The sequence below is a fragment of the Quercus lobata genome, chromosome 1, assembly GCF_001633185.2.
Source record: "Quercus lobata isolate SW786 chromosome 1, ValleyOak3.0 Primary Assembly, whole genome shotgun sequence".
Lineage (NCBI taxonomy): Eukaryota > Viridiplantae > Streptophyta > Magnoliopsida > Fagales > Fagaceae > Quercus > Quercus lobata.
In genome coordinates this window covers 27910702-27920951 of record NC_044904.1, presented here as the reverse complement: position 1 = coordinate 27920951, position 10250 = coordinate 27910702, and the positions used below count along the sequence as shown (strand labels likewise).

The window sequence follows — 10250 nt, the reverse complement described above, 5'->3', positions numbered from 1 at the left end:
TGCTTTGCGTGCAGAGTTGGCACAGTTTAGACGATCTTCACAACCACCTCCCTTTTGATGATGGATTTTGTTTGCCCTTTGTCATTCCGTCACAAAAAGGAGGAGTACATATTTGAGCTTGTAGAGTTTTTTTGTCTTCAGGGGGTGAGTATTTTTGTTGGTTGGAGCTTGTGAAGTTTAGATTATATCTAGGTGCTTCACACTGTATTTTTCTTTTTAAAATCTTTTTAGCTCTTGCCATATTTTTGTTGAGATATTCATGTTAGGGGGAGTCATTTTTTTTTTGCTTTATATGTTTCTTGTTTTCAACTGTTTATTGATTCTTATTTATGAGTTTTTCATTGATATATGTCTGTATTGTGTGTTGTTTGAAATCAAGAATTTATTTTTGTTTACTTGTATTTTTCCACACATGCGGTTATGCATTTTGTTTAGTGTTTCAGGAAATATACAGGTTGATTCAATTGAGTCACTGTCTACACTTGCAACTGATGAATAGTAGTTAGGATTGGGTTTGTTTTATGAGCATTTGGTTTGTAAAGGGCTTTTATTTGTAAACTTTGAGCTTTTAGTTGTGTTTTGTCACAGATTGCCAAATGGGAAGTTTGTTAGGTTCTAAAGACTTAGGTATTTATGTATTTAGAATTCTAATGTGTATTTTTAGCAAACCATGATCAAAACAATATGTTTAGAAGTGTTTTGTCTTGTTCAAAGTTGTATCTTTTATGTAAGGTTGGAATCGAGCTAATGCAGAAGTTACTGTGCATTTCGGCCTGACTTGATCGATCGAAGCTTAGGCTCGATCGATCGAATCTCGGGCAGAATGCATTTTTCTACAGATTTCCAACTCAGCCCTAATTGTTTAAGACGTTTAGGGTTTTCTAATTTGTCCTAAGTACAAAAGGCAAACCCTAGCCATGTTTTAATATTGCTCATATTGCTGTTTGTGTAAATCTCTTGTGAGATCTAGAGGAGTTTTCCTTTACACAAATTTAGGGTTTTCAAGGAGGAGATTTTATTTACACCTTGATGATCAACTCAGTTGCTACCATTGAACCTTAAAGAAACACAAGCGGGTGTGCTTGTATCTAGTGGTAAATCCAAGAAAGAAGGAATCCATGGATTCAGAGCTTACATGTGGTCGTGTTAGTAAGTTCTACTGGTGAGTAGCAATAAGAAGTCGAGTGTGAGGCCTTATAAGTCTTATTGTATGAACTTCGATTCTTTCAAGATAGTGGATTGAAGTTTACCTTGAGGATAGCTAGGTCAAATCCTCCCCAGGTTTTTACCGGTTTGGTTTCCTGGGTGATCATATCTTTGTGTTATTTATCTTTCCGCTGCTTTGCATGATATGATCTCTGTGATTGTGATAACCTAGATTTGTTGAATTGGACTAAGTAACAACTTGGTTAATTACCTAGGTTAATTCAATTGTGTTTTAAGGGTTCTAAAAACCATCATAAAATTTTAAACAAAAATTTTCCTCTTTCTTTTCATTGTTATTTCTTTACTTTAATATATAATTTTTCACTTAATATTCAAAACATCTACATTGTACTCCAAGGGATAACTTAATCCACCAGTTATTCAATTTTGGAATTTCACATAATACATCTCTTAATATATTAAAGTACACAACTTTCATTAGATCCTAAAATACACAATACTATAAAGTTAAGCATCAAACTTCCAAAACAGGGACTATACTTTTAAAATTAAAACCAATTCCTCCCAAAACTCGACTAAGGCTTCCTCTGCTCCAGAATAAAACTTGTTGATTGAAAGAGTGGAAAGGGTGAACTAATTAGCTTAATAAGGGTAAGTTACATGAGAATTTAATAAGAATGCATGTAAATCAAAGCATTTCATTTTATGGATATTCAAATAGGAGAACATCTTTTTAATTTCATGCATATTATTTTATATACTTTAAATTTTGTAAGCATCACAAATATATCTTTGTCTAAAACATGATTGTATGCAGTATCTATATTCAAAACCTTTTAGTGCATAATAATCTTTTTAAAATAACCTCATGACTTACCAAATGCTCATATCACTTATCCCTTATCTGAAAGCAAAGGAACCAAGAGTCTAAGGTTGAAGGAGCTCAAACTTGGGCGCTGGTAATACCTATACCAAATATCAAAGTTTATTACTATTAATTCTACCTTAGCATAAACTTATACATACATTTTGAAAACCTAGCTCTCAAAATCAAGGAAATCCTAATCCTACCTCAAAAACGTTCTCCAAACACAAGATACATATATCAAAAAACATGATTCACATAACCAAAGAAAAATCATTATATTCACGTTCATATTCAATCATATAACGAAGGAAACACATTCAATTCAATTACAAGGGTTTAATAATTCATTAGGTTTTTACAGCTTGTCTACCAAATGCAAAGTAAATGATTTTTTCCAAAATGACATTTTCTAAATAACCAAATGGCAGAGTATTAACAAGCCATTCTTTGATTTTCTTACTTGCATTAACATTCTTAATTAAGTAACCAAAATACCCTTGGGCAACCATAAGGCAGTATAGAACTTAGTCATTGCAATTACAATTTCGTGTAGTCATTTAGGGTTAAACTTTAAACTTAAAACAAGGAATTATGTATAAAAATAAGTAGATCAGATTTCCAAAGATTGAATAACTACATAATCCTCATTAATTAACAATATATTTTGTTGGGATATTACAGCAGCCCACACACAAATAATGAACAACATAGCATAATAAAGAATCAAACTTACCTCTCCTGCCATAGAGGACAAATATAACTAGCCCCTTTTTCTTTTTTCTTCTTTAAAAAAAAAAAAAATAGTATAACTAGTTTATTTGCAAGAACAAAAACACAAAGTAAAACTTAACTTTGGCCTTCCAATAATCAAGTTTCATAGTGACATAGGATATACCAAATTATGAACTAAAGGTGGTGTGGGGGCCAATTAATTAGGAAGTACTGTTAAGATAGTGTTAACTGGGCCTATGGCTCGATCCAAGGATGTTAGACCATCCGAGGAGGTCTAGATAAGATTATAAGGAGAACAGAATGAAGAGAGGAGTAGAGACAATATGAGATAGATCCAACAAGCGTCCGAGGACAAAAGCCCTCTCGACAACATGTGTCCGAGGTCGATCTGAGTGCCATATCATCACAGACTTACTTCGGAGTTACATCATCACTAAGGGTTAGACGTCGGACAAGGGATAACAAAGGAGAAGGACAACAAATATCTTCATAAAGCTGCTACCTCCGCATGACTCCCAACCAACTCTCTAGCCACATTAATGTAGAAGTGACGCCTGAACAGTGATTAAGCAGTCTTACAGCTACTAGTTGATAGTTCTGGGAAGTGCTAGATGGGACAGGAACGAGTTCTCTGAATCTAACCTACACGTGTGTGGTAGGGACGATACCAAGGCTGGAATATATAACATGGAAAGATGTACTAAAGGTGGAGGAGGGAGAAAAAAAATCAAAGATCAGGACTGTAACTCTTGTACAATTTTATTATTCAACAAAACCATATGATACAAACTACTTGGGCTATTCTGAGGATAGATTTTCTAATTTGAATTGTGTCTTACAGTCTGAAACCACTAAATCTAATCGTTTTTCTTCTAGGATAGATTTAATTCTTCCATCCACGCTCTGCAAATTTATTGTTTGGGCCGTTTGGGTTTGAGCCCAATACTGTTTTGGAACCAATCCAAATTCAGTCCTTATAGGTGGCCTATAGCAAATTTATTTTAGAACCTACTATCATCAAAATGAACCTAAAAATTGGTTCAACAGTATGAAACTTTAGTGTATATTAACTCTCTACCTCTATAAATACTAGTGTTTTCTAATGAAAATTGTATACAACAAAAAAAGAGGAAAAAAAAAGTAGAATGAGAGGATGATGAAAAACATATCAACTAAACTAGGACAATTAATCAAGAAACACATGTAATTAATCGTTAAGACATCAAAAAAGTTGGACTTAGCTGCCAAATATGTGTGTAACCCAATCGACCTTGTTTCCATAAGAAATTCAATACTTTGAAAACATAATCAGTCTCAACCTCTTATTTTACATTGTAACTTGAATCTTCTAACATGGCATCAAAACTTTTTTAATTTTCAACAAAAAGAAACCTTAAAGAATGAAATGTTACTCCATATGACATGAGAAGATGCATAGCCAAGACATGACGTAAAGAATATTTCAGTCTGATGGCTATAACTATGGTTACCTATCTGCTTTGAGAAAAAATCTTTTAACTTACAGCTGAGACCTATCGATTTCTATGCAAGTATTCTTCATGCATAATCATCAATTGTTCTGCCACCTGCTTAATTATCAAGAATTCAATAGCACATATAGACAACAATTTCAAGCCAAAAAAAACCTATTTGTATCAAATAAGATCCAAAAGATTAAACTAGGTTCTTAATAAACAATCATTACCTAAAGAAATTCATTTCATTGACCAACATAAAAGCACGTTGCACCAAATATAGCCTGAAGCATAATTTTACATTGAAGCATGACTTGTCCAACTGAACTCTATATAAATATATATATATATATATATATATATATATATTCCCATTTAGAAGTCAAACCCAATTTAAGATGAAATCTACTCTTCTAAAAAATAAGGACTAAAATTATAGTTGTACGTAGAAAAAACAAACTGAGGCTCTAACATACAGTACCCAAACAAATCAGCTACAATAATGGTGACTAGATTTAAGGTGATGTGAAAAGATGGGGGGAGAAGCATTATACTGAAAAGATAACAATACTAACAAATATGTACTCCTAATTAACCATTAGAAACCCATCCTATTAGCCATAATTATATTTCCTCTGTGATGGAGAGGTAATTAATGTTATTGCCAAGCACAAAATTGAGCTTGCAAAGTTTAATTTCTACATGATCAACATATTTGACGCCAATCCTAAAAAATCCAAATATAATAAACATGACTAGCCATCTGAAAAAACAAACAAGAAGAGAGCAAATCGGTTCAAATTTATGAAGTGTAGATAATACATGAACTCTCAATGTCTACCATCTTCGATTCCTGTGTCGCTTTCGAAAAAACAAACAAAGAATTTGGGGAAACAAAACAAACGTGGCAATTAAGAGATTTCGCATATTTTATGGAATTAGGGTTTTGATCCTAACCTTCTAGTTCCACTTTATCAAAGTGATTTTGATCTTTTTGAGAAACCTTCACTGGTGAGTAAAGCCACGAGACAGAGATGGAGATCACCCAAGTGAGAGAAGAGAAGCGGTTTGAGAGAAACGCGAGAGAGTCGAGGACTCAGATGAAAAAGTATGTGACTTTGTGTGTGTGTGTTTTTTTTTTTGGGCTTTTATACTCAACCCGCTTGAACGGTAGCAAGTTTTTCATTAAAATAAAATTATAGTGGCGAAAATGGGTAATTACCCATCAAAATCGAACTATTTAGTTAATAGGGTCCGTTTGGAAACATATTGGCAAACTAGCAACTCGAGCCTCAGAGGCTCGATTTTGGGCCCCTAAATCGAGTTTCTAAGGCTCAATTTTCATGCGTCGTTCCTCTCCGTTGTGGCGCTTTGTCCAGGTGGCATCTACATGGAAATCGAGTCTCTAAGACTCGATTTACATTTAAAACGAAAACAAAAAAAAAAACTAAAGGGCAGCAGGAAAAGAAAGCCCAGAAACAGAGAAGAAAACCAGAGGAAAAGAAAACCCAGAAACAGAGAAGAAAGCCAGAAAACCACAACGCGTTCATCAGAGAAGAAAGAAAAAAAAAAAAAAAAAAAAAAAAACCCAGAAACAGTCGCGCGGCGAGGCGACCTGGGTCGCGCGCGGCGACCTGGGTCGCGCGCGGCGACCTGGGTCGAGCGCGGCGACCTGGGTCGCGCGCGGCGACCTGGGTCGAGCGCGGAGACCTGGGTCGCGCGCGGCCTGGATCTGTCGCGCGGCGACCTGGTCGCGCGCGGCCTGTGTGTGTTGCCATTCCTTCTTCTTCTTCTTCTTCTTCTTCTTCTTCTTCTCTTTCTTTTTTTTTTTCTTTCTTTCTGCATTTTCTTTCCGCTGTTTCTGCATTTTGGGTTGCATTTTGGGTGATTAATATTTTATTTTTCGGTGGAAATCGAGTCTTAGAGACTCGATTTTCATGTGGACGCCACCTGGACAAAGCGCCATATCAGAGAGGAACGACGCATGAAAATCGAGCCTTAGAAACTCGATTTAGGGGCCCAAAATCGAGCCTCTAAGGCTCGAGTTGCTAGTTTGCCAATATGTTTCCAAACGGACCCTATTAACTAAATAGTTCGATTTTGATGGGTAATTACCCATTTTCGCCAGAAAATAAAAGTCAAAGAGCCAAAAGGAGCCATTGAATTTGAAGGAGACTGGAAGAGAAGAGAAGGAGGTTCGTTTTTGCGTAAACGTCATTCTCCTTTCATTATTAAGGCAAAATTTGCCAAAAAGTGAAAATTCTGAAAAATTTTAGCTGGACAGCACGCGTTCAAACTTATTTAGTTAGTTAGACTGTTTTTGAAAGTCGAGTTTGGCAAACTCGACTTTGGGCTGGAATAAATACACAATAGTGACGTTTTTTTTAGTGGCGTTTGTTAGAAACGCCACTATAGGTTCCCTATAGTGGCGTTTTCTATAAACGCTGCTATAGCCGCTAAAAAAACGCCACTATAGTGTTTATTTTCAAGCCCAAAGTCGAGTTTGCCAAACTCGACTTTCAAAAACAGTCTAACTTACTAAATAACTTTGAACATGTGCCACGCGTCTAATTTTTTTCCAAGAATAGTCTGTTTGGCAATTTTTTCCCATTATTAATGAATGGTAGGTTTTTTGGGCTTCCAAGCCTTTTTTTTTTTTTTTTTTGAAATTTGATTTCAACACTTGCCAACTTATTCAAATAAACTGGTAGGTCATTTGTCAGATTGACAATTTTGTGCCTGATTTGGTTCATATATAATTGATATTATTTAATGAAATTATTCTTAATTTCCCCCCCTAATTACATATAGGGATAAGGTTTTAACAAAAAAACCTGTATAAACTAAAATTTACTTGAAACATTTATTTTTGTTATGCTATTTCGCAAATAGAAGAAGACAAAATGATCAATTTGAGTATTTCTTAAAGTTCAAGGATTTATAATTTTAAATTAGAAGCTCGTGAGGGCAATTTAATTTTAACCTAAAGTTCAGGGTTGTTTTTAAATTTTACCCAAAAATTATTTTAGTTATGAGATTTAGACTATAAATCATTTTCTTTATGTTTAGCTTAAAAAAAAAAAATCAGTTTTTCATTGATGATGCAAAAATCGTTAGTAAGTTGCGCAATCCTCACGTGCTCTAGACAAAACCTGCGAAACAGAAACAAAGAAAACCCTACAGAGAGTACTGGTGTGGTATCGGCCAAATACCCTCCGAAGGTTAAGTTAGAGAAAATTTCTACAATTTTAGAGTGCTAGAGTTGAAAAAATTAAGCGCACCTCGATTTGTGAGGAATTTGGGGGGTTTTTATAGTAGTATAGAGCTGACCTCAGTTTTTGGATGGAGAACGTATTTCCTTGTAGAAAAGATCCTCTTCAATGCTTTATATATTATGGGATTTTTTCCTTGTAGGGATTCCTCTGATTATGGTTGAATGTGAAATGCAAGACATTTCCATACTAGGTTTCTTGGAGAACACTTGGGCCACATAAGTGCCACGTGGCTTTGCTACCTGTCTCCCTTGCGCTCTTCTGTCTCATTGGAATCGGTCCACTACGAAGAATTTGTCTGTCTTACTTGAGTCCGTCCACTTCAAAGAGTCTATTTGTCTCTCTGCCTTTTTGTTCGAGACACGATTTCCTCTACCAGTTCATTGATTGTTAGGCCATCTAGACTGTCTCTTTTGACAATACCATCACTTATGACTAACTCTATTAATTGGATCCGTCTACCTTGGGATTCATGCAATGAAGGCAGTCCCGTCCACTTTGCATGTAAAGATTAAATTCTGAACCGAGTAAGGTATTGCTATAGTAAGGGGAAACCAGCAAGTGACTAGGCAGTGTTTGGTGGCCGCTGTAAATCGGGAGATCAAACAAAAGGAACCGGCCATGGAGGTACCTTTATAGCAATTATAGGAACCCTAGGAAGGAAGGAGGACTAGTTATGCTGAGGACTTAATAAGAGTAAGGATACTGTCGAACGATGATAGGAGTTTCCAAATAGGAGCAAGTATGAAGGATAAAGATAGGGTGGGGATGCTACTATTTCTTATACGGAACGTGAACGTATTTGCATGGGGCCTATATGAGGTGCCCGGGGTAGACCTTGAGTTCATAGTTCACAAGCTTAACGTGGACCCATTATTCCCTCCTAAAATGTAGAAACCAAGGAGATCGGCTAAGGAGCACATTGAAGCCATTAGGCAAGAGGTCAATAGGTTGATGGAGGCAGGGGCAATAACGGAGGTTTTCTTTCCCGCGTGGCTTGCGAATACCATGGTAGTAAAGAAGAAGAATGGCAAATGGAGGGTTTGTGTTGATTTTACTAATTTGAACCAAGCATGCCCAAAAGACCCATTCCCCATGCTGAAGATTGATCAATTAGTGGATGCCACGTATGGGCATCCGAGAATGAGCTTTCTAGATACTTTTTAGGGTTATCATCGAATTGCCTTAGTCACTGAGGATCAGGAGAAGACGACTTTCATCTCCCTTAATGCTAATTACCACTATACCATAATGCCGTTTGGGCTAAAGAATGCTGGGGCTACTTATCAATGGATGATGATGATGAGGATGTTTAAAGATAAGATTAGGCATACGATGGAGGTGTACATTGACCATATGGTGGTTAATAGCAAATGGGAGGCACAGCATATTGATGATCTTAAAGATGTGTTCGAAGTGCTCTAGTGACACAAGCTGCGCCTCAGTGTTGACAAGTGTGCTTTTGGAGTAGGGGTTGGCAAGTTCCTAGGGTATATGATCACTAACCAAGGAATAGAAGTTAACCCCGATCAGATTGAAGCTTGTAGAGCACCTTAAGCCTCCGAGCAATCCAAAGGAAGTTCAAGTGCTGACCGGAATGCTAGCTGCCCTCAACTGTTTTATTTCCAAGTTTGTCGATCAATGTTTTCCATTTACCATCTTTTAAAGAAGTGGGAGGGACTCTAGTGGAACGAGGAGTGTGAGAAAGCCTTTCAAGATTTGAAGGAATATTTGGTACGGGTGCCTATGTTGACAGCCCCAAAACTCGGAGAAGATTTATTCATGTATCTGTTGGTGTCTGAGCATGTCGTAAGTGTCGTGCTATTTAGAGATTAAGGAGTACAACGGCCAATCTATTATGTTAGCAAAACCTTGGTTAATGCTGAGATGAGGTATTTGCCTCTAAAAAAGTTGGTATTAGCACTAGTACATGCTACACGGAAGTTGCTTCATTATTTCCAAGCTCACACTGTCTATGTATTAACCTAGTATCCTTGGCAGTTGTTGTTAAAGAGATCCAACTTCACGGGTAGAATAGCTAAGTGGGGAACTCATCTAGTCTCTTTTGACGTTAGGTATAGAACTAGAAGTTCAGTGAAGGGCTAGGTTCTTGCCAATTTTACAGCAGAATTTTCCTCAAGAAGGGAGATGGAGGTGGTTTGCCATATGGAGGTTCACCCATGGAAAGTATTTGTGGACGGCGAATCTAGCGCAATGGGGCCTGGGGCTGGAATTGTCATCATTATCTCGGAAGGGATAAGATTGGAACATTCTTTTAGGTTGGGTTTTAGGGCTTCCAACGATGAAGCCGAGTATGAAGCCTTGCTTGCTAGATTGAGGGCTGTTCCAGATATGGGTGCTCGGGAAGTTGAGGTTTATTCGGATTCCTGGTTGGTGGTTAATCAGGTGCAAGGCAGTTTTGAAGCTAGGGATCCCCAAATGTGGGGTACTTGCGGTTGGTAAGGTAGGTTATGAACTAGTTTGTAAGGCAAAGGCGGTTCAAGTGGCCAGGGGGTAGAATCGACATACAGACTCTCTAGCCACTTTAGCGTCATCATTGATCGAGGAGGTACCTCGGTTAATCAAAGTAGAGCTGGTGGCAAAACTAAGTATTAACGCAATGGTAGGTGTTTTAGTGATAGCAATATCCGAGCTGTGCTGGATGGACCTAATCATTAACTTTTTGGTTGAGGATCGAGTGCTGGATGATGAAAAAGAAGCAGGCAAGGTGCGCAG

The 10250-nt window shown here is 37.0% G+C and overlaps 1 long non-coding RNA gene across 1 annotated transcript; it reads right to left on the bottom strand.

Annotated features, from left to right (window-relative positions):
- Positions 1-1569: 1569 nt before the first annotated feature.
- On the bottom strand, positions 1570-5345 carry LOC115992523. Its single transcript, XR_004092553.1, has 4 exons — positions 5200-5345; positions 4291-4353; positions 2045-2133; positions 1570-1770 (listed from the first exon to the last, which is right to left on the bottom strand). It is a non-coding gene; the product is annotated as an uncharacterized LOC115992523 (long non-coding RNA).
- Between the last annotated feature and the right edge of the window lie 4905 nt (positions 5346-10250).